Below are 18399 nucleotides of genomic sequence, written 5' to 3'. Positions count from 1 at the left end.
ATCCACAGAGGCTACCTTCCTGGAAGTTATCTAGGCCTATTGTAAGCTGTTTACAAGTCTTGAATTTGTTCCACTCTATACCTGGCTTCAACATCATATCTAATACTTAAATTTTGCTACCTTCCTGGAAGTTATCTAGGCCTATTGTAAGCTGTTTACAAGTCTTACATTTGTTCCACTCCATACCTGGCTTCAGCATCATATCTAATATTTAAATTTTGTTACCTTCCTGGAAGTTGTCTTGGAACCACCCTATTCATTAGAAATTAAATGAAATAGAGTGTATCTTACTAGCCTTGGTTGACAAAATCTAAAAATCTTACTGCTGTAAGAGATGCACACTCAATTAAATCAAATGTTGCTAATGAAACTGGCTAATGCTCAATTAAGCCTATATTTACAATAACATTATTGTAAGGAATATCTTATTGAATCCAGGGTGACAGGCAGGCCTATTGTAAGCTATTTACAAGTCTTACATTTGTTCCACTCCGTACCTGGCTTCAGCATCATATTGTATTGTATTGTATTTTATTTCGTCCAACTGATCATACAGTGATATGGGACACGTCAAGAATCATATTTACAGTAACAAAGGATAAAACAGTAATATACATGCCATGATAAATAAAGAGAAATATACAATGTGGTAAAGAGGCACAGATTAAAAAAATATCTAATACTTAAATTTTCATTTTTATAAATCTGTAATTAATTAGGATATTAATGTATTACCTCTAAATCCTCAGCACTGGTGTTGTAATTTATCCAACTCGTGTACTGCAGCCCAACATTGCTGAATGATGTGAACAACATTGAGGTTATATACATATTTTTGTAAATTAATACTTACTTACACTTCCACACACAACACTATAAATGTAAGGAACTGTTGCACAACACCAACATATTCACATAAACAAAATCTCAGTTATTTCCTTCCATAATCCAAAATAAACTAGCAACAACACCGCAAACCGGCTTCACTCTACCATTGCTGGGACTGGACTTGTCACGTGACTTTAACGGGCCATGGCCTGTATTTCTCGTCGGCCTCGCATAGATGCCTGATGATGTCACATTCTTGAAGCAAAGATTTCAGACAGCTGACTGGTGGGTAGCGCGAGAGTTTTGGACATTGTGTTATAGGCGAGAATAATCAGCGTACTTAAAAGTGACTTTTAGCTACTCTTAATGAAGTGATGGTGCACTATTGCGTAGCGTATGGATGCAAGGAGACCTTCAAAAACGGATCTGGCATATCCTTTCACGGGTAAGTAAATATTTACCTAAATATTATAGTCACAGACTATGATGATGTAAAGGGTTTCATACATTTGTTATCAGGTATCTGTAGAATACGTACAATTACATGTAATTTATTTTATTGGCTACAGTTCCATTCTCCCGATTACAGCAGTTTTTAATATTGTACTTTAATTGATTTCAGTTTTCCTGCTGATGAGACAAAAAAGCAATAGGTAGTTGCATTAAGAAGAGAGAATTTCTTGCCTGGAAATCATTCAAGATTATGCTATAAGCATTTTTCACATCAGTATTTTGATAATGAAGCATTTGATGTGAGAGTTAAACTGAAGCCAAATGCAGTACCAACAATTTTTCATTTCCACCCCACCTTTTACCAGCTGAGAAGAGGAGAAAACCTCCAGTGAAGAGGAAACTTCAAGTGGATCCCGTTGCATCAACAAGTTATGTGTGAGCAGATTTACTTATTTTTATTATTTTCCATAGATTTATGCAGGAATGTGGCCTGTCATCCTTATGTGAAATATTTGTGTTTAAGACATTTAACATACCGTCAAACGGGGTGATTTCGAACGGTTTTGAGGTTATTTTCGCCATAACTCACGAAAGGGATCTTAAATTGTATTGTTCGCCATCCTAATAATGAGGAACATATCCAATTAATACAATAGCCTATTAAAAAAAATTTATGCCAACACATGTTTTCCTGAGAAAACAAAAAAATTGTGGTGAATTCGGACGCACATACTTTTTAAACCACTGTCCGAAGTTTCAAAGCGTATTACGTGATTTCGGAAACAAATAGTCCTTTATTTTAATTCTTCGTTCTTTTGCTTTAGTGTTGTGATATTTAAAGTGTTCAGAGGGTGTCCAAAACATGACTAACTGGTTAAAATTATTGCAATGTTAAATTTAATATGTTACTGATTGATATTAATTTTCTGACAAGGTAAATGTAAAATTTTCTGGTCTAAATTGAAATATTAATAGTTATAAAGTGCACAGAAACCCTACTGAAAGATCTTAATCATTTTTCTTAAAAACGATACAAATCTTAATGCAAAAATGTCAATACAATGAACATGTAGCTGCTACGGCCTATAAATCTAAAATAAGTTTTCTCTGAAAATAAGCATTCCTCTCTTCTCAACTTGGGCTGGAAGTATTTTTGACATTTTTTCTTTAGCTATTGTATCCTCATCAGGGATGTTAGGGAACACAAACACTTTCCTGTTGTTTTTATGTGGGTGCAAGTATTTGAGCGAATATTTCAGGCCAGGCCTCCTATGCTCCTTGCTCCTCAAACTTGCGTTTATAATCTGCAACAAGGAAAGCCTCATCCTGCAACACCAGAACGTCATTGCCTTCATTGTGTGGTTCATCGCATTAATTCTCATTACTGCTGCCAGCACTATCACTTGTTTCTGCACTGTTCTCGTCTTGGCGGAAGTCACGGCCAAAAATCGACTTCCCAGGAAGAACATTTTATTTGCGGCAGCGGGAAGTAGCAGGTTGTGTTGGAGCATGGCCGGAGGGTGACTGAGCTTCCTTAAGCATTTCCTTCTTCCTCGTTTAGCACTGGTTGTCTTCCCATTTTTGGAAGTACTTTCTGCACTTTATTTCGTAGGGAGAACCAAGGCATACCATACAAATCAAATGCCTTCCTATAAGACAACTTGCCACTTTTAATATCACGTACGGCTTTTTCTAATAATCTTGGTTCGTAATTACACCTTGAAGCAGCTTCTTTCTGTATCTAATAATTTCTAGGCATTGTCCGAAATCACTCAGACTGCTTTCAATTTTCAGTAAAATGTGCATAAAACACTATTTTTCACTAAATCACACCAAAATTTCACAGCAATCGTTCATAAACATTTCAGTCAGTTGATCTTGCTAAGAACCATAGTTATAATGCATCCATTCCGGTCACGACAATCGAAAGTATCCACTTAATGATAATGCGTGAACTTTCAACGCCAGTGTACACGGGAAATATTTCGAAGTATGAAGTCGACTCGTAAAAAACGCGCGGAACGCGGGAAACATAACCTCAAGATCAAACTCAAACGCGCGGAAGTGATAAGCAGGGGCGTTTCGTTGCTGTGCAACAAAATACAGCAAATCTACCATACTGTCCGAAACCACCTCTGTGTCCGGTACTGTTTAACTGCAACATCTATTGCAGCATATTAGGTTACACTTACATTACACATAGGTAAGACATTTTTGTTGTTGACCCTTGTAATTTTCATATTTTTTCAGTGCTCCTCAGGGAGAGGAGAATGAGTCTCTTCCTAAAACAAATGTATTCAGAAAATCTTATGTTGGTGATTACACTGAGGAAAGAGTAAAGTCGCCAAGGAAAGCCCAGGCCTTCATGCAGGTTGCCAGGGAAGTTATTCATAAATTCCATAAGAAGCTAAAATTGGAAGGACAGAAGTATCAGCAAGCTATTAATCAGTTGCAGAATGGGAAAGCCTTAGTAAATCATCTGAAGGAGAAAATAGTGATAACTGAAGATGCTGCTTGCACGCTTGAGGTAAGAAAAAAACAGCTTAAATGATTTTTTTCGGTTTCCCTATAACCGCATAGCCTTTGGTGGTGCTATTTGAGGATCCAACCAGTCTCTGTGTTGATGACTTAACAGACAGATACAAACATACATAAAATTTGGAGCCTTCAGAAGTCTGTAATTTGCTCTTATTGTATCACAATCTCTGTTCAATATTTCAAGAATAATGTAATACCATAAATTGACTTGTGAAGAAGCATAATGTACCTTTTATCTTCCATTGTTCCAGAAATGTCTTTCTCCTGCTGGTGCCCAACTTCTGATGCGAGCAAAGGATGGTGATACAAGAGCAGAGTATCCTCCTGAATTACGCTGCTTTGCACTTACATTGAATTTCTGTTCAAGTCGTGCATACAGCTATTTGAGGGATGTATTTCCTCGTGGTTTGCCCCATCCAAGTACACTGCGGAAGTGGTATCAGTCAGTCGATGGTAAGCCAGGATTCAGTTCAGAGGCCGCAACTGCTCTCGTTTCGAAAGGAAAGGAGATGGTTATCAATGGAAGGCCCCTAGTGTATGCACTGATGATGGATGAAATGTGCACCCAGAAGCACATTGAATTTGATGGAAAACAATTTCTTTGTTATGTGAATTGTGGTACTGAAATCGAGGATCAAGATTTACCTGAAGCCAAGGAGGCTTTAGTGTTTATGGTGGTCTCACTAAATGGACACTGGATAATTCCAATGGGTTATTTTTTGAATAACGGTTTAACACATTGTTGTCCGGGCGCGCGCTACTCCATTCTTTCCTGTGGACCGGCAACTGAAGCACACCTAGCATGAGAAGTAGAATTAAATATAAATACATGGAACTTTTAAATGACAGCAAAATGACCTGTAAATGGTTCTAGGACTCTGTTTTCATTCTTATTTGTCCATCCACCAACCTCACTGTCCTTACTATCACTGACAAATTCACTTGTATTATTGTCGCCATCAACAGACTCGTCTGAACCGAATGTCGCACTTTCACTTCCGCGCGTATATTTCGATGTTGACGGACACACATCTTCACAATCACTAATACTTACATGTTCGCAATCACTAGGAACATCAGATAAAGTATCAGCATGCAATTCTCCAAATATTTCATCATTGTTCGAGCTGTCTTCGCTACGGCGCGCCATGCTGGCCATGCGGTCACTCGGTACTGATTGTTATGAAACCACACTTCCTGTGCCGAAAGCATTGTCAAGAAAATAATATATCTATCTAAATCCCGATCAGCAAAGATTTCAGTTAGTAAACAACACAAAATATTTTGATTCATAAACGGCGGAGAGGGTAAAATCACTCAAGAATGAAGCAATGTGATAAAACAGTAATTTACGTAGTCAGTCGCCCGCACACCAATACGAAACTACGTTAATTAACGTAGCCTGTCATTAATGTGTTAAGTGGCTCGGGGAGAGCAAACCTAGTGAGTTAGTGCCTTAAAAATTTAAATGACCTAAATGTAACTGTAGTGTCACTTACTTTTGATGGTGCTGTTTCTAATTTATCCATGGCCCGTTGCTTGGGAGCTTCTTTTGATGAAAATAATATGGTGAACTGGTTTGAAAATCCCTCATATGTTTCTAAAGTGTTTATTCTTCTAGATGTTTGCCATGCTATAAAATTAGTGAGGAATACTTTAGGAGCTAAGAGAACTTTTGCCAGGGGTAATACTGTCATAGATTGGAGGTATTTAGAAGAGCTAGAGAAACTTCAGTGTATTGAGGGTCTTCATCTAGGAACAAAACTTACCAAAAGGCACATTCACTGGGAGAAGGAACCCATGAAATAAAGCTCGCCACACAAACATTCAGTGAAAGTGTTGCAAGTGCATTGACATATTGTGACAGAGACTTATATCTTCCTCAGTTTCAAGGGTGTGAGGAGACTGTAAAATTTTGTTAGGCTCATGAACAATATATTTTATATCTTGAACAGCCATAATCTTTGTTCCAAGGAATGGCAGAAACCATTGAAAGCACAGAATGTCCACTGTACGAGGGCCTACATTCAGGAGGCTATTGAATATATACAATTACTGCAGGAGATGGGTGGTGTGTTTGTCTAGTGAAGTGTTCTAGGAAAACTGGTTTCATAGGTTTGATCGTGTGTCTAAAGTCTGTCTTAGGAGTGTATGACTCAATTTTGAACATGCCACAGCTGAAGATGTATTTTCTGCTCACTTACAAAGTCAGGATCACCTGGAAATATTTTTAGTGCCATTAGGAGTCATGGTGGTCATAATAACAATCCCACAGCTAGGCAGTTTGGAGCAGCATATAAAAGACTTTTGCTCCATATACAGATAGATACTACAACCAATGCCAATTGTTCTGCAGTTGACCCTACTGTAATTGTGAATTGTAGAGACCGCACTCAAATAACTGGTGATCCTATTCATCTGCCTACCAACAGTACTGATGTACTTTTCGTTATTCATGATCACGACTACATTCCACACCAAGCCAACTTGACACTGTATGTTGAGGATGTAGTGGAATATATAGCAGGTTTTGTTGGGAAGAGATTACACAAAGCAGTTAATTGTGATGTTTGCAAGGCGGTTCTCCAAACAAACGTTTGAAATTCGGCACACTTGAAAAGAAAAGATAGAGGTGGCCTTTCTGTCCCGTCATTAGATGTGATATACCTCTGCAGGGAAGGTGAAAAGATGATGCAACAATTCCAGCACAAAATGACAAGGATGAATGACTCTTTAAATGTACTTGTAATGGCAGTTCTGAACCATGCTAAGAGAGAAGTGTTTGAAGAACTTCAGGAGCATACATTTGATTCCCCGCCCCTTGACAACCACATTCATCAGCTGAAGTGGGCAGTTTTGATGGAATATTTTAAAGTGAGGTTCCACCGTAAAACACGGCTTGAAACAGAAAAACTTCACAGTGTGAAGGTACGAAGCTGTCATTAATGTTCTACTTTAGGCATATTTCCTCTAATCATTCTGTCCATGAGTCAGGTTGATTTGTATAGAAATTAATTCTTAAATTACTTTTATATTGGCATGTCTTATTTCTGTACTTTGGGAACAATATTGCTGAATGCTGCAGGATGTTTCTTCAGATGTTACATCCTATTTTTAGTCTTACTTCAAATGTGGCATGTGCATTAGTTTATGTTGGTCTTTAAACTATGTTTAATTTAGTAGGTGGCAGTGGAGTGAAATTTTTCCTGTGTAGCATTTTATGTATCCCTTTATTATTATTATTATTATTATTATTATTATTATTATTATTATTATTATTATTATTATTATTATTATTATTATTACCATGGTTTGGTGGATCAGCAGAGGTGAAAGAAGGTGCCGGGGGGAATGGGTCTAACTACTTTGTCAAGAAAGAATTTAAACTGAATGGAAGGTTATATTTTCAAAAAACAACAATTTCTCACTTAGTGAGATAACAATGATATACTGATTTAAAAACAAGACTTAAGACTTAGAAATAGATCCAAGATTTCAAATTCTTTAACACACTTCGGCTACGAGCCCTTATTTTAACAATTTTTGAGTTTCCAGAACAAAATTTACATAGGAGCCTAAATTTACAAAAGGGGCAGAAATCCCCTAGTACCAGGAGCACCAGCTCCGTAATTAACAAATGTCCAGCCTCCTAGAGGCACTTTTATAATACATAAAAGAGCTGACCCGCTCTCAATTTTTCAAGCCTATTAAAGGCATACCAGTCTTTACACTTAATTGCCGTCAAGGCACAACTTACAAACTGAAACTGATGATATAGTGATTTAAAAACAAGACTTAAGACTTAGAAATAGATCCAAGATTTCAAATTCTTTAACACACTTCGGCTACGAGCCCTTATTTTAACAATTTTTGAGTTTCCAGAACAAAATTTACATAGGAGCCTAAATTTACAAAAGGGGCAGAAATCCCCTAGTACCAGGAGCACCAGCTCCGTAATTAACAAATGTCCAGCCTCCTAGAGGCACTTTTATAATGCATAAAAGAGCTGACCCGCTCTCAATTTTTCAAGCCTATTAAAGGCATACCAGACTTTACACTTAATTGCCGTCAAGGCACAACTTACAAAATGAAACTGGGGTATCTTGTACCCAACCTACTGGGCCTTAGCAGAAAAGAACAGGTTAAGTAAATGGCCTGAAATACAAAAGGAATGGAGGCGTGTATTTGCACTCCTACATGTAACTTCTTAAAACTTAAGAGGCACTAGGCCGATGAAACAGGGGCTATTTCCAAACTATGGAGGTGACCCGTATAAGAAAGAAATCTACAACATTAAGGAAGAGAAGAAAATCAATTACCAAAACGTAATCACCTCAAACCAAAAATGAAGGGGAGGGTAAAGCACTCTCTATCCCTGATTTACAGTTAAAGATATTTACATAAGCCGGCAAAAATTACATTACAGAAGGTAGGTTACATGGTAAAAGTTTCGGACCTTTCCCGCGGGTTAGACTGCTGAGCTAGCAAGAAATAAAGATGTTAAGTGGGCTTTACCTTACTGAAGAGCTGCTGCCTGAAGAAAGAGGCGCTTCCTGCCTCCTGCTACACATCCACACACTAGGTTATAGGTTGATCAAGTGGCCGAGAGACAAGAAAATCAGCAGTTTATAAACCCTCGGGGAAAGTTCGAGACCTTTCATGAATGATCACACACCCGCGGTGTTTTATTGGTTAACATCAAAGGTTACACACAAAATTGAAGAAGAAATACATGATTGGCTGAAAATAAATTACAGAAATTATTGATTGGATAATTTCAAAACTGGCAGAAAGAAAAGATAAATATTGCCAACCCAAAAAAATGAATGAACGAAATTTAGTAAAGGCAAAACTTATGAATACAAAACTTCTTCAAAAAGTTCCTTCACTTCGCACCAGGGTGCATGTTCATAGTTTTTCGGCAGTGACATCTATGAGAGAATGTTCAAACTTCTTTATAAATAGTAAACAAAAACAAGTTGAAATTCACACAGTGACATCTTCAGAGGAAAAGTTTAAGTAGGTCCAGTTTTAAGTTCACGGTTTCTCCTGTAGAGGAGTACTTTAAGGCGGAAGTTTTAAACTGCGTCGTAGAGGTGTACCACCCGGTACAATTATTATTAATAATGTTGAAGCAGCATATTATAACAGATCCCTGCTTCATAGGCATAAATACGTACTACAACCAGTGCAAATTGATATGCAGTTGACCCTACTGTATTGTGAATTGTTATAACATATGATAAGTGAATGTTTCTTGTTATGGTGCCTGTTTATCGTTTACCCTGAAGAGTTCATTTTTGTTGCCATCCGTTGGTGGTGTATGGTTTACTGAAGTATGATACTTGTGTTCGTTTCTTCCCATAATGGTCCTGTAGGCTGTGTGTCTTGTGCTTGGGCATTGGTTTGAAGTACGCCTATTTCAGTCAAAAGTACACCAAGCACGGTAAATACAGTATTTTAAAGTTGTTTTTGGAAGTTATGAAGTGTTTATTGTGGATGTCAGTCGCATTAATATTACACTTCCGTACGGACAACTTTCAAAGGTTACCTTTCAGCTATTAATCCCAATATGACACGGTAATTGGAAAAAATTACTTGTCTCTTACATTATAATAAATAATTAAAATTAAACAATTAGTGTTACTCATGGGGATGTAATACTTGCAAAAAATGCGATCATAATGACGGTGTGTCCTATCGTAGGGCTCTTTTGGTTTTAAGGATTTTTGTCGTAATTACTCATTTATGTCCACGGTTTTTATTGTAATTTATGCTTAACCACAACAGCTAAGCAGGGTACATCTCATATTCCGATTTCGTCGCCTTTTCAAATGTCACTGTTTGACAATCTTATATCCTCTCAGAATCTGCTTCAAACTACCACCCCAGTCAGCTGATCGAGATGTTGGCTTCACGCCGCAACTTGGAAAAGGTGGTGCTATGCGCACTCTACAGTATTAATGCTCTAAATTCCCCGTCTACGCAAAAATGCACATTTATAGTTTTGTATATTACAGCATTTCATATTTTCACACTTACCCAAGTTTCTGATACAACTGCGATGTCCACCTGACATTATAATGTGCAGCAATATTTTTATTTCCTCAGGTTTGTTTATTGTGCTTTCCTAGTCCACTTAACATTGGTGTGAGATTTTGGTAGACTGGTAACGGTGTTCACATCCGGGTATGAACTCTATAAAAGGGAAAATGAAAATAAAATGTTTAAATACTTCGAGGTTGTCATTATCAAATCTTTGCTGTGCCATTACAGTTGTGGTTTCACTATGTAAATTTTTGACATCATTGATGTTCTTAATTCTTACTGATCGATAGTTTCTAGTCTTCCTTGTCTGAATTTTGACATTCGTTTTCCAAGGCAGTATGATGTCACACTAGTGCATACCTAGTTTTACTTTGCTCTTTAATTTTCATTCTCCTTCTCTTGCTGCCACGACTCCACGTGTCTCCTCTTATTTATTTACATCATACGTAGGTGGTTTGAAAAGTTCTCGGAATGTACTAGAATTATCTTACCTCGGTGGAACTGCTTTTATTTTTCAATATAGTCTCCCTGTAAACTAATGCATTTGGTTCAGCGATGTTCCAGTGCCTTGATCCCATCTCAAAAATGAGATTCCTCCAGGCCTGAAAAATACCTCTCCTATTCAGCTGTCAGTTCTTCTCTTGTAGAAAATCTCCGTCCACCGAGGAAAATTTTCAGCTTGGGGAATAGATGAAAGTCTGATGGTGTCAAATCAGGTGAATAAGGTGGATGTGGCAACAATTCGTACCCCAGTTCATGAAGTTTTGCCATGGCAATAACACTTGTGTGCGGCGGAGCGTTGTCCTGATGAAGGATGACCTTTTTCCTTGCTAACCAGGCCTTGTTTCGCATATCTTTTCCTGTAGTTTGTCTAGGAGGTTTGCATAGTATTGCCCCATAATTGTTTGGCCAGTAGGAAGATAATCTATCAGCAGAATGCCTTTTGCATCCCAGAAAACTGAGGCCATGACCTTTCCGGCCTTTGCTTTCTTTGGTGGTGGTGAATCGCATGTTTCCACTGCTTTGACTGCTGTTTTGTTTCCGGGGTATAGTAGTGGACCCAAGTTTCATCTGTAGTCACAAACCGGTGCAAAAAATCTTGTTGGTTGCACTGAAAACGGGCCAGACTTTGTTCGGACATTTCCAATCTGGTGCGTTTATTGTCCAATGTCAAGAGCCGCTGCACCCATCTTGCGGATAATTGTTTCATACCCAATTCTTCCGTTAAAATATAATATACCCATTCAGAAGACATCCCTACAGCTTCAGCAATCGTGCGCACTTTCAGTCGACGATCCTCCATGACCATTTTATGCACTTTTGCAATAAATTCTGGGGTCGTTACACTTTTTGGCCGTCCACTACGCGGATCATCATCCAAGCTCTCCCGACCAAATTTAAACTTGCTGGTCCACTTGGCAACAGTTGAAAATGAAGGAGCAGAGTCCCCCAGTGTGTTCTGAAAGTCGGCATGAATTTCCTTTGCTTTCACACCTTTCTTTACAAAGTATTTAATCACTGCTCGAATCTCAGTTTTTTCCATTGTCACAAATCACAACGTGGGAACAACAACAAAGAGTCGTCACTACCACACTCCTGCAGCTAGAGCACTAACGCGCCACATGTTCACTCACAATGGATGTGTGATTATTACGCGGGAACCTCGTTGCTCTAGCACTGACATCTAGCAGTGATTCCGAGAATTTTTCAACCCGCCCTCATATATATTTGCATTTTGCACAAATTTAACTTACCTCTCAGAAATTCCTGGAGACCCGAACCAGCAATCTGGAAGTCTTGTAGCTTAGCTTTACCACTCTGCTAACATGTCACGTAACAAATGAAGATTTAAAAGTCATATGTAGGCTTTATGGATATTACAGTACCCTTAAGGGACATGGCATTGTAAAGTAATTTGTATTTACTGCAATGTCACTCTTGTAGGTTATGATATTCATTTCGTGTTGACGTATAACCAATATAATAGAGTTTGAAGGATGTTCCACCATTCAACACATTGTAAAATTGGGCGAATACCACACAATAGTTTAAATGAGAACTAAGAACTTTTTAAGTTCCAAGTATTGCATACCATGTGTACGTTACAATTCAAGGTGTATGTTTTGCAACCAATTGATGTGTTTTTAGGCAATCGCCATTATGTGTATATTTTTTCATTACGATGTTTTATGTCAACCAATCGAGTTGTATGTAGACAACCCTAATGATGATTGTTATCAGATTCCCCTTGATTTGATATTCAAGAAGAACTAATGATGACTCCAAGGGAGTCAAAACCGGTCTTCACCCAATAAATTTAATATATTTTACAATGTGTTGAATGGTGGAACATCCCTCAAACTCTATTATAGTATATAACAGTGTCACTGTTGTATGCGACTGACATTTTTCCAAGATGGCTGGAGAATTCTACTAGAAGTCCAGAAGAGTTCTTGTTTCTTGAAGGTTAGACACTGGCAGAAGGCATTGTCGCTGTTGCCAACTTTGACGTTGAGTTCCTTGCGAAGTGCTTTCACTAATGAAATAGGATTTTCAATACTACGCTGAGATTATTTGTAAGTAGTCCTCCCTGCCCCCTGATGTAATGTCCGAGGTTGTAGTTTTCTTTTATAAGCTAAGAGATTTCAAAATTATCTGCACCAAAGATGACCAGTCTGTTAAAGTTGAAGCCATTTCTTTTCAGTTTCAACACAGTTAATATTCCAGGCTGTTGAGACTAATGTTAGAAGGAATTATTAGAAAACATTTTTAATCATGCTAGAAAAATTGTACAAAACAGTTTATAACAAAATGACATGTTTTGTTCATAAAAGAACATCATCATGTTCTGTCAATCAATTTTTATCGTGCACGTGTGCATAAGTTCAGTGATTGTACACATGTTTAGGAGCAATTCTCCTTTGCCTCTTTCTCATAGTTAATGTGAATGTGTGATGAACAAGTCTGCCAACTTTTGAACTTAAGATCTAGTGTTGTTACATTGTTAGGTGTGGCGGTGCTACTTTTGAATTCACAAGCTATAGGTACAAAGGGGGGGCCGCGAAGTGGATTGGTTATATCCGATCATTGCAAAAACCATTAGTGTGTTATCAAGCAAAGGAGGTCTGGGGATAAAAGCCCCCAGATTAGGGCCGCAAAGCAGCTATTAGGCCTCTACCATTCTACAGAACACTAGTAGCGCATTCTATGTTGGATGATGGTAAAATGCTGATTTAATTTATCATGTTGACTGATGACAAAACCATTGGTTGGACTGGTTAGGTCTAGTAAGTGACAAAACAATTGATCTGGATTGGTTAGGTATTGCTAGTGTCAAAACCATTGATCTGGATCGGTGTCCGGTTCTGGGGCTAAATGGTTAGCTAGCTGGATTTTGGTCACAGGGGTCCCGGGTTCGATTCCTGACAAGGTCTTGAATTTTAACCATAATTGGTTAATTTCACTGACACAGAGGCTGGGTGTATGTGTCGTCTTCATCATCATATCATCCTCATTACGACGCTCAGGTTGCCTACGGGAATCAATTCAAAAGACCTGCATCTGGTGAGCCGAACTTGTCCCCGAACACTTCCAGCACTAAAAGCCATACGCCATTTCCATCTTTTAATCAGGACTGGTTAGATCTAGCTAGTGACCAAATCATTGGTCTGGCTAATTACAAAACAATCGGTCTGGATTGGTTAGGTCTAGCTAGTGACCAAATCATTGGTCTGGCTAGTGACAAAACCATGGTCTGGATTGGTTAGGTCTGGCTAGTGACAAAACCATTGGTCTGGCTAGCGACAAAACTATTGGTCTGGATTGGTGAGGTCTAGCTAGTGACCAAATCATTGGTCTGGCTAATTACAAAACCATTGTTCTGGATTGGTTAGGTCTAGCTGGTGACCGAATCATTGGTCTGGATTGGTTAGGTGTAGCTAGTGACCAGATAATTGGTCTGGATTGGTTAGGTCTAGCTAGTGACAAAACCATTGATCTGGATTGGTTAGGTCTGGCTAGTTACAAAACCATTGTTCTGGATTGGTTAGGTCCGGCTAGTGACAAAACTATTGGTCTGGATTGGTTAGGTCTAGCTAGTGATTAAATCATTGGTCTGGATTGGTTAGGTCTGGCTAGTTACAAAACTATTGTTCTGGATTGGTTAGGTCTAGCTAATGACCAAATCATTTGTCTGGATTGGTTAGGTCTGGCTAGTGACAAAACCATTGGTCTGGATTGGTTAGGTCTATCTAGTGACCAAATCATTGGTCTGGATTGGTTAGGTCTGGCTAGTTACAAAACTATTGTTCTGGATTGGTTAGGTCTAGCTAATGACCAAATCATTTGTCAGGATTGGTTAGGTTTGGCTAGTGACAAAACCATTGGTCTGGATTGGTTAGGTCTAGCTAGTGACCAAATCATTGGTCTGGATTGGTTAGGTCTGGCTAGTTACAAAACTATTGTTCTGGATTGGTTAGGTCTAGCTAATGACCAAATCATTTGTCTGGATTGGTTAGGTCTAGCTAGTGACCAATTCATTGGTCTGGATTGGTTAGGTCTAGCTAGTGACCAAATCATTGGTCTGGATTGGTTAGATCCAGCAAGTGACAAAACCATTGTTCTGGATTGGTTAGGTCCGGCTAGTGACAAAACCATTGGTTTGGATTGGTTAGGTCCAGCTAGTGACAAAACCATTGGACTGTGATCAGCGTGCTCTATTCTCTGCTACATTATGGTAAGTTAACTAGAAAATTATTGTTGTTCTGTCTTGTATGTTGTTTTTCCTTACAGATTGCATTCAGTTCTGTTTTTATTTTGCACAGGTTGGTAACGGAATGCCTTTGACTTGATTGGTGGGAATGGTGTCATATCCGATTGTATCTGGGTCAATAGAAATGCTAGTGCGTGCTTGAGGAATGTATAAATGTACTTCTGAGTGCTGGCGGGTGGGTCCCTGACTGCCGTATTGAGCACATTTCATCTCGACAAGTTATTCCACATTGGGTTTATACTATTTTTAATCCATTCTCATATTAAACTTACGGTGCACTTAGCGAGAATCTACCCAATATTGTTAGGTTACGTATATATTACTGATAAAGAATAGGCAAGTATTATGATCAAGTAGAAGACTATTTTCTACTGAAATACTATATTCTCTCTGAATGAATGTGAGAATCTTTTATGAACAACTGCAGTCAATCTGCTGCACATGTCTTTCCTTTGGCTGTGAAGTGTGGACTGCTCAGAATATGTCCGAGATGCCCCCTCCTATTCCATAGCAACTGGTGTCCCGACTCTTAGGACTACTTACTAGGCCACTCAGCCATTGCCCATGGTTCACGAACTGGGACGTGACTACAGTAACCCACAAACATAAACCATTATGTGTTAATTAAATGTGTCAAAGGATGAAGTTCATATATTCTACCTTTGGTTAAAAATTGCTTATCTATTCGCGGAATAACTCTTGTCTACTTCGCAAACAGATAATTTTCATTGGCAGTGTGAAAAAGCGTCTACAATCAGGCTTCCTTCTGTAACCCGATTTACAACCAGGAACAAAACATAACGATATTTTCTCGAAAACTGGTTGATTGTACACACAAAGCACTGCACAGACTTTCAGAAAATATCAAAACAGATAAATTCCCTCGATAGGCGATGAGATTTTTACCACGACTTCACATACTGCGCCGTTCCCGCGTCCAGGCAAGGACACAAGAGATCCAGACTAGCTCTAACTTCAATAAATCGGGTGACTGAGTTCTACGGGTGTGAGTTCCGCAACGGAAAAACGACCAGGTCAAACAACGGAATTCCCTAACTAACGCAGAAAGACGTCTCTTACTCGTATTTAGCTAGGTACCATTCTCATTAATTCTTAAGAAAATCGTCGTCGATCGTTACTACTACAATCTTACAACTAAACCTTATGCTAAGAACACAGAGAAAGAGTTTTTAGGTTTCACCATTCAAAATTTATTTAAATATTAAATCAAATATTCAAGCAATTAGTTCAAAACTTAACTAATGAAGTAGCCTTAGTATTGACTGACTCATCGTCGACCTAGTAATCCATATCCGTCGATAACATTGGAAAAATCACGTCTTTTCACTTCACCCTAAGTGATTGAATGTTTTCTCGGCTTAAATAGCTTCCTTTCTTAGTACTCATTCATCTCCGAAATCATCAATTAATATTGTAAACGACATGACACATGTGGGAAGATTCTTAAAATAGAATGCCCTATCCTTCTCTTTCAATTCACCTAGCGAGTCGGGTGATGATTAAATAAATTAAATTGGATACAGCTACTAGTATTTACAAGTGCCTTCTTGGCAAGAAAATAAAACATGAAAATTATTTACATTTAAAATATAGGATGCATCCACAGAAAAGAAAAGAAAACTCCTATCAACTATTATTTATAGTCCTTCTAGTTGTATTATTTTGAGAAATAAAGAAACACATGTGGACCTTCTGAGCCATTCTTCAGTCAAGAAATGGAGTTCTATTTGTTTAAGTCAACCGTCCTTGGACATCGCATCAGATTATGTTAACTAATACTTGATATTTATTCAAAAAAAAAAAAAACTATCACAGTACTTAAAATTCAACTGACTGATTGACTGTCCGTAGCTTTAAGACTATCAATGAGGATATTCTAAACTCTTCTTGCGTTATTCTGACAAGTACACACATATACGTTTTACGTCTTAAATATTGCTCTCTGCCTATTTAGTTGCTTTTTTTAGACACTCATATTTCCTTATGTTACACATCATGAGCTAAGCTACGTCCATTGTAAGTCGTAATCATCCAATAAGTAACATCTTCGCAAGATTTAATTCATGAATTTAAGGTAATATGACCTTATCTTATTGACATAAACTACGTGCGTACGAAATGGCAAGAAACGTCATCACTCTGGTTCTACAAGGTTATAACAACACATGCTACCAATGGAAAATCTACTTAGTCGGATGACAATATCTCCAGCTAAAAGAAATTGATCCTCCTTCGAAACCCTAGGTCACCAGCGATCGGCCTATAGATTGAAATTCATACAGAAGTGTAATTATTCAGTGAGTTCTCGAGATCTTCCTAAGCGAATCAGTGAAGGCTCCAGACTATCCAGAGTAAACATTTGCTTCTCCGAGTAACTTAATATGGATAAAGAAACATTGCGCTCGACGTCCTGAGATCATGTCCTGAGCTAGATAAAATGCGTAGGCTTAAAATCATTGCGTGGAATTGGCGAGAAATCAGTGATCTTCTCCATTATAACATTTGAAATCACGAGACCTTATTTCATGCAACTATGACTCTCTCTCGAAGAAACAATAACTACAACCATTATACATCATCAACAACTCTATATCATATTCATGACGCGATAATTATTACTCTTATTTCATATAACCACACTATCACTTTATCACGTAATTCATTACCTTGGCTTGCACATGAACGTGCCGCGACATTACTAAAATGCCTACTTTATTTACTACAGTCATAGTACCAAATTTAACGTAACTTGGAATAGTCTACTGCCATTCCTTCATAACACAAATCCTATGCATGATCTCGTACAATTTGACGTTGCTTAAGTTTATAACACGCAGATATAAATGCCTACTTCATTCTTACACATCACTGGTAATAATAATAATAATAATTTTAGCGATCTCTTCACGCATGTCTCTGGAAAACATTACGAACGAACATCACTTGGTGACCACGCCTACAAATGGAATTGACGTTTCGTACGGATGAGTACCTACTTCCAATCAATTTAGCTAGATGTTTGTTTACGCACTGTGTTCGCACCAATAAATATTACAAAGCAAAATAAAGAAAACAATATCTTCTTACTTACGAAAACGACTTGGACATTGGACTTAACTTTGCTCAAGATGGTCTCGGCGTTTCCTCCTCTCCGGTCATCTGAGACTATGAGCTGGTCATCTGGTTCCTCCACCAGTGGTTGGGTACATCGTGGCTTCTCATCATCGCTCACTGGTCATCCGGGATAGCCAACATCGTCTCGCCTCGTCAGGATCCAAGCAGCATCGCCTTGCTTCCTTACAGACCCATGATGAAGACTCGTGCGTATGGAACAGAACAATGATAGAATGTTTGACTCATTGCTGACATTTTTTCAAGTACTATAGCTCTTGCGTTGCTCAGATTGTACAGGTTTTTACTGGAAAACAGTTAGATCACTAAATAGTCCAGAATTGTCTAAGACTTATATTCAGTATATTCTGATTCGAAAATAAATTTCTTTCCGCCGTCTTTTATCAGCCTAAATGCACTTAATTTACTGGTCCGTAAGTGTCTTTCAATGTTAACCGGTGTCGGGCAAATTTCATCAAGGGCTTGCGTCACTGCGTGACGTAGTTCCACAGTAGTATATCTTATCTCGTATTGTTTCTCGTATTAAATCTCTCGCGCGGCGTTTAAATCTTGATCTCTGCCAAATAGAGTGTAGTCGGGAACTAATCTTCGTTTCCAAATCTCCAATA

The 18399-nt window shown here is 38.2% G+C and overlaps 1 protein-coding gene across 1 annotated transcript in view; it reads left to right on the top strand.

Annotated features, from left to right (window-relative positions):
• The window catches only part of LOC137503083 (F-box/LRR-repeat protein 2-like), a 154049-nt gene that overhangs the window by 85768 nt on the left and 49882 nt on the right, over positions 1-18399 (top strand). The gene's annotated exons all lie outside the window — the stretch shown is intronic.

This window comes from Anabrus simplex, chromosome X (genome assembly GCF_040414725.1).
Source record: "Anabrus simplex isolate iqAnaSimp1 chromosome X, ASM4041472v1, whole genome shotgun sequence".
Classification (NCBI taxonomy): domain Eukaryota; kingdom Metazoa; phylum Arthropoda; class Insecta; order Orthoptera; family Tettigoniidae; genus Anabrus; species Anabrus simplex.
The sequence above is the reverse complement of the archived record's forward strand: the minus strand, read 5'-3'. Positions and strand labels throughout refer to the sequence as shown.